General features: G+C 32.6%; 1 pseudogene; it reads right to left on the bottom strand.

The window, feature by feature from the left end:
* Window positions 1-1,169: 1,169 nt before the first annotated feature.
* LOC140036357 (cytochrome P450 CYP94D108-like) overlaps window positions 1,170-7,120 on the bottom strand; it is a 71,255-nt pseudogene continuing 65,304 nt past the window's right edge.

The following is a 7,120-nucleotide window of genomic DNA, read 5'->3' as shown; positions in this document are numbered from 1 at the left end:
ACACAAGTTAGTTAGTACCAAAATTGTACTTCTTGATATTTGTGTATAATCTCTCTCAACGAAGTATATCAAAAACATTGCAAGTGTTCAACTTGCTCTTCAAAGTTTCTACTATAAATCAAAATGTCATCAAAATACGCAACAACAAATTTTCCAAATTTTCCCAAGAAAGGCCATAACATATGGTTCATCAATCTCATAAATGTACTAGGTGCATCAGATAATTCAAAAGGCATAACCAACCATTCATACAATCCATGTTTAGTTTTAAGTGCAGTTTACCATTCATTATCTTCTTTCATTCTAATTTGATGGTAATCACTTTTAAAATAAATCTTTGTAAAAATTACAACACCACGTAACTCATCAAGCATATCATCTAACCTAGGGATAGGATGACAATACTTTACCGTGATGGCGCTAACAGATTTGCAATATGTGCACATCCTCAATGACCATCCTTTTTAGGTAATAGAATCATAGAGATAGCACAATGACTCAGACTTTCCCTTGCCCATCCTTTCTTGATGGTTACACTAATGCTAATTGGGTAGGAAACACTACCAATTGAAAATCAACTTTAGGCTACTTCACCTTTGTTGACGGTAATTTGATTATTTGGAGGAGTAAGAGAATGTGGCATTATTGAGTATGGAGGCTAAGTTTAGGGGAATGGCTAAGCATGTATGCGAACGTCTATGATTTAAGAGGCTGATGACCGATATTGGCTTTACTACAAAGTCAGAAATGATTGTGTTTTGTGATAATAAAATTGCTATCAATATTAGTCATAATCCCATTCAATATGATCACACAAAACACATTGAAGTGGATTAGCACTTTATCAAACAAAATCTTGAAAATAGAGTGATATAGTTCCCATTTGTTAAATTGAAGATAAACAGGCAAATATACTTATGAAGGCGATGCTAACTAAAAGATTTTACAACTCACTTGGCAAGTTGGGCATGCATAATGTTTTTGCACCAACTTGAGAGAGAGTGTTAGAGTGAATTGTTGGCTATTGGCTGCTAGGAGGTAGTTGTGAATAACTTCTTGGTTTTGATGTATATCAATTATAGATTTGATTAGGATAGTTGCTATCAAGATGATTGTCTAGATTCACTATGTCTTACCTTGTTGTAAGCCTATATATTGGCCTCATACCATTATAACATTTGTATGTGAAATGTAGAGAAAATATTTCCACCAAAACTCCTCCTTCTTAACAGGTATAGTCGCATTGTCTCTGATAATGCCGCATGAAGATAATGCATTTCCTTTAATTCATCAAAATCAATAATCATTACCAATTTTTTTACCATTCCGATTTTGACTCAAATCCAATTCTTGAAGTATTTTTCTCTCAATTTCCGGCCATGTAGATAGCAGCCAAAAGAACCAACTAAAAGCTGATGAAGTTGTATCTCATCTAACTAAAATAAACTATTATAATATACCTGAGAAATTCAGCTGAATTTTTAGAATTCCCAATAAATCTTGACAGCAAATTTCTGCCTTTTCTCTCAATTTTCTCTTCAAGTCTTGATTTTATGATCTTATCAGCAAATTCATGGACCATAGCAATTGATTTCTAAAACCTTTTCTTTGATCCTATGTTGAAGAATTTCTTGAAATAATAAAAAGCTGGAAAAGCATACAAGAATCTACCTGAGTTAAGAGTTGCAGCATCCGCAAAAGCTTGCATGAACTCGCTGCTACTGGTTCCATCCCCTCCTAGACATCCTGGATCAACATTGAATGCAAGTTTGCAGATATTATCAAATGCAAAACGTTCCAGAACGTCTTGCAAATAAAAACCCTATCAACTTTGGTTGCCTCTTCAAATAATGGAATTAAATCAGCTTGCGGCTTGACTTTAACGTTTTCAATAATGACATTTACGAGGGATATCGTGTTGAACTCGTAGCTAGCAGTTTTCCTTTGAATTTGCTGGATATTTTAATAAAAAAATGTCACATGTTTATTTTGAATACAAACACAATAAATTACAAATTTTTTAATGAATTTTCAGCTACAAATTCAATCATTCATAAATGTAACTTATGTCTTTAAATGGGATTTATGTCTTGAATTGTGTAACCGATGTAATGATTAGGTTTACCAATTCATTTAGTGAATTTTTTTACCGTTATGCAATGAACCTAAATCTTTTTAATTTGTAGCTGAAAATATGAGATATTTTAGTACTCATATTTCCTTATTCTATAAATAGAGGCTTCAATCAACCAAATCACATATATACTTTGCTATCTCTAGACTATCTCCTACTTTTCTTCCTCTCACTACTATTAGAGTTTATAAGGCAAATAACGGTGTTGTGTGAGGTTTCCGTCTTACTCCAGTAGTGTAGATTGGAGTAAACTACAGTAAGATAGGTTGGTTGTTGTATCCTAGAGGCAACGTGCCGAGACCTACTACACTGGAGGATACTCCGTAGGGACATGAATTGTTTTAAAGAAAGCGACCTAGTTTGCACCTCAACTCATGCCAAACTAACTTTATGGTACAAATTATTTGCATTTTTAATGCAATATTGAGGTACGAGATTTTCGTTAATTTCATTGTTAAAATTATTGTTATTTATATGATTTTTTTTGGCTCAAAACCAACAATTTTAAGACGATTAGTCTCTTGTTAAGAAAAAAAATATTATCGCCATCTACCATATTGTATGAATATGAAGATATGGAATTTGCTATACTGTGAGACCAGCTTTTGTCAATATTTTAACTATAGAGTTATTGAACCCGGCCCAGTAGGGTACCCAACGGAGGGATTGGGTCACTGGTTAAACCAGTGAGTATTAATTTAATATTTATAAATATAATTTTAATAGACATAAAATATATAATAAAGTGCTTTTAGATACTAATTATTATACTTAGAAAGATATATAATAATATATAAATATTAATAGAAGATTTGATTTCATTTATCGTACTTTTAAATAAATAACTAATATAGTCAAGTATAAAACAAAATTTATATGGCTTGTTTTAAAAAATATAGCATTATTTTATTTTTTATTTAAAAACAAGTAATTTTCTAACTAATCAAATATTGTCAGTTTAAAAGTTAAAAGGATTAATTGTATAATAAAAAAAATAAGTTTATTAAAAAAGTATTTAGTTATCAAATAAAACTAAGCAAGTGGTAAAGTCTATATTTATTTAAATGAAGATCTAATGTACAAATCTTATCAAAAACATATATATATATATATATATATATATATATATATATATTTCAAAAACAAAGATCCACAATTTTAAAAAAAAGGTAAACCAGGTCAATTGGAAAACAGGGCGGATTCCCGATTAAACCACCGGATCAACCGGGGTTGTCCGAATTTGATCAAGTCAATTTCTTGTCCGATCAAACTAGAGTCCTGAACCGATCGGCAACCGATCTAATGCCCGGGTCATCGGGCCGATCGGTTCAACCCCCGGACCTAGTCAAGTTTAATTAATATGGTTCAAACTAATTGGATGGTTGACTTTTAGTATGAAATTTTCTTACTTGTTCTAGGGTGTGCATTTTATCCACTGCTTAATACACTAGTGTTTATTGGTTGATACTTGGACCGTGGCCTTTCGCCGAATTACCCGTAAGCCAAAAGGTTATAGTGAAGGAACCTGTTAATACTATATGGACTTAAGAACAAGTGCATGGATCTTTTATTATTTGAAGCACTGAAACTTCATGCTTGAGAGTTTTGAATTCGTACGAAAGGCATAGCATGAGACATATATATTCATTATCTTCTGACAACATGCCAAAAGGCCAAGGTGTCACACTTTATTACGTCAAATATTTATGGAGATTAATATCATATTTGAGGGGTGGTAAGTCTGGAACAAAATTCATTGATTTGTAGGATGTGGTTTATCTTAGTTTATTTGTATGAACTTGTGACAAAAGTGGACAGGAGCTTTCCTTCAACATAATGAATTGATTCACAATTGCTTTAGTTAATTGGTAGCTAATAATGTTGCATGTTCAATTTTTATAATTTAGTGATAAAAATATCTATTATCAGTAGTTGATAATCTTAATAGAAATGGCACTTGTATCATATGGTTAGCTCAGATGGTATAAATTGCATTGCGGTTGGTTTATCTCTAGCTTCCAAGGAACGTTTCAACATTTTGATGCATTCATTTCTGAATTACATTTTGTCTAATATTGTTAGATCTATAATCGCTATTAGTATGATATCACGGAAGGCATAGGCTTGTCTAATTTATTTGAATCCCTAAATTTGGTACTAGGCGAAAATATATATCATATAAGTATGATAAATAGTGGGGGTTAGTGGTTTTTTGTAGGTAAAGATGCATTAACTTCAAATGAAGCTAATTTTACCTTGCATTCATTCGCAGCTTCAGATGAAGTATACCGATGTTTTGTAACTGTTAAAATGCCTAATCAATAGATGAGAAAGAAAAAAAGAACCCATCCGTAAATTTGCTCAATACATTTTCGAGTCACATCGCATATTTTGATGCAAGTTGATTTTGATGTCTCATGTGCAACTCTTAATAAATGTGTTTTGAAACAAAACACCCTGGTAGTGGAAGTGGTGAAAAAATAGTGTGATGTTATTTTATTTGCTTAATCTATGTGTAAAATATTATTATTGTTTTTGGATTTATTTTAACTCTTATTTTGAGTTGTGCAGACTAGCACTCACTGAAAAGCATGACCTAATGTGAAGGTATTTGAAATATTTTCTTAGTACTTTTGCAAAAGCAAAAATAATCATGGAGTTTTTTGAGAATGGCTTCTAGTGCGCTATTAGACTACTGGCCATTGAGAAAAAATTAAAAAAATTGAATATGAGGAAATATATGCCTATACTATTTGGCAAATATAAGTGGATGAGAAATTTTCTCACCAAAGATTGGTTCAATATATTTGGACCACTAAGAGAGTTTATTTGAAAAATTTTGAGAACGTCATATCTTTGCTATTTTATTTGTGTAAAAGATAAATCTCAAGTTTGAGTCAAGGATATGATATACTTTGAGGGGGGTAAGACAAAAATCCAATACATGTTAAAAATCACCTATGAGGATACAACCGCCTATGGACTAGAGATCCCAAGAGCTAGGTTGGAAACAAAAGAATCATGGAGTGGTTTGATTGATTAATATGCAATACTTTGATTATATTCTCTATCCATATGGTGTAAGTGCATTTGTGATCCTACGACGCTAAGTGAGGTTGGGATTTTTAATCCCTTAATGAGTTCTATAACCTTTATGGGTAGGATGTCTAAATCATGGGAGCATCCTTAATAGACTCACCTATATGAGTGTGGAAGTTGGGTCACTTCCAATGAGAATTTGGGCTGATTCTTTAGAGCACTCATGAAAACCAAGATAAAACACAAGGCCATAAATATGCTGGTTTATGAAATCTGTTTTAGAACACTGAAAGATTCATGTGTGTAACACAAATCCACGTGCTCTCATGTAGTCAACGTTTAAAGGCAAATTCCACATTGACTCTAGTATAGAAATTGTTGAACACTAAGTGAAGGTTTAAGAACATTGCCACCTTCATTATGCATGAACTTTTGATCTTTGCCCTATTAAGTGTTAAGTTTTGAATATTATATTTTTTATTAAAATAAGTGAGAGATTGTTGGATATTTTAATAAACAACGTTCATTATGAATTCAAACGCAATAAATTGCAAATTCTTTAATGAATTTTCAGTTACAAATTTAATCATTCAAAAGCATAACTTATGTCTTTAGAATGAGATTTATATCTTGAATTGTGTAACCTATGTAATGATTAGGTTATGAATTCATTTAGTGAATTTTTTAACGTTATACAATGTGTGAGAGCTCGAAATTTTAATTCTAATTGCATACACTACCATTAGAAATTTTGATCATGCAATCTTGTTGGATTATTGACTACTTGGAGTGTTTAATTGATTGCCTTATAATTAAGTGTATTAGAATATTTTTAATTCATGCATGATTCACATTCATGTAAATTTAATACGAATTCGACAAAAAACTAGTGGAGTAATAGTGAGATGGAATGAAAGTATAAGACCTAAATTTTTATTTGTCCATGCATTAGACACTTGGCATGAGTTCAACACTTGTCCAACCACTAAACCAAGTCTATGCCAGCTCATTTGTTTCTTGACATACAAAAGCAATTTTGACCAAGAAAGCAAACACATTTCTGGTTCCTTATTTCTCCAGCATGCAACTGAGAGAGTGAGGGAGAGAGTTAAACCATTTTCCTTTTGTCACTTCAACACAAGAAAGAGAGTTAAGAGTGAGGAGGAGATTGCAGCTTCTTGGTGTCCAAACCAGTCGTATTGAGGGAGAAAATTGGAACATTTGTCTTTGAGAAACTAAGGAAGAAGAAAGGTGAAACATTCTGCAATTTTTCCAGCTTCTATTCGTGAGAAAGCAAGAGCTAAAACCTGATAAATTTCCCTTATTTCCTTTCTACTTTGGTTCTATAATGTCCTAACTTGAACTACCATCAAGAAAAGAGAAATTTAACCAAGGAAAAATGCCTCAAAGCTGGAAATATTCTGTTGAACCTACTGCATGTTGTCCATCTGCAAAGCTATGGTTGTTTCACTCAAAAATCTATTAAGTTGCATTTTTATGCAACACACACACACTCCATGTGATGACACCACCTCTCCCTAGGGCGTACCCAAGAGTTTGGCGGACTATCTGCCCAACTATCACGCCGTCACGAAATTTACAAAGTAACAACGTCAATAATAAGGGCAATATCAATTACAACCCTAAACATATACAATCGTGGACATCAAATGCCCATACAATCTCTAAATACAGCCGAGGAGTTAAACTTACAAAATAAAATCAAACAAGTCCGCTAGAGAGCTAAGGAGTGTCTACGCGAGCAACTAACAAAACCTAGACAAAGTCTATGTCTTCTCTAATTCCCACTCTCACGTTCTTACCCTTGTAAGGAAAACAAGTTTATGGAATGAGCAAGAAACCCAGTGTGGTTCCAAGTAAACAGGCAGGTAAATTAGCAGCATGATACCATTCACAGGATATCAAAAAACAAGTCAAACCTAAATC

This window comes from Coffea arabica, chromosome 2e, assembly GCF_036785885.1.
Source record: "Coffea arabica cultivar ET-39 chromosome 2e, Coffea Arabica ET-39 HiFi, whole genome shotgun sequence".
In the NCBI taxonomy this organism is placed as follows: Eukaryota; Viridiplantae; Streptophyta; class Magnoliopsida; order Gentianales; family Rubiaceae; genus Coffea; species Coffea arabica.
Note: the sequence above shows the minus strand (reverse complement) of the source record. Positions and strands in the feature narration are given on the sequence as shown.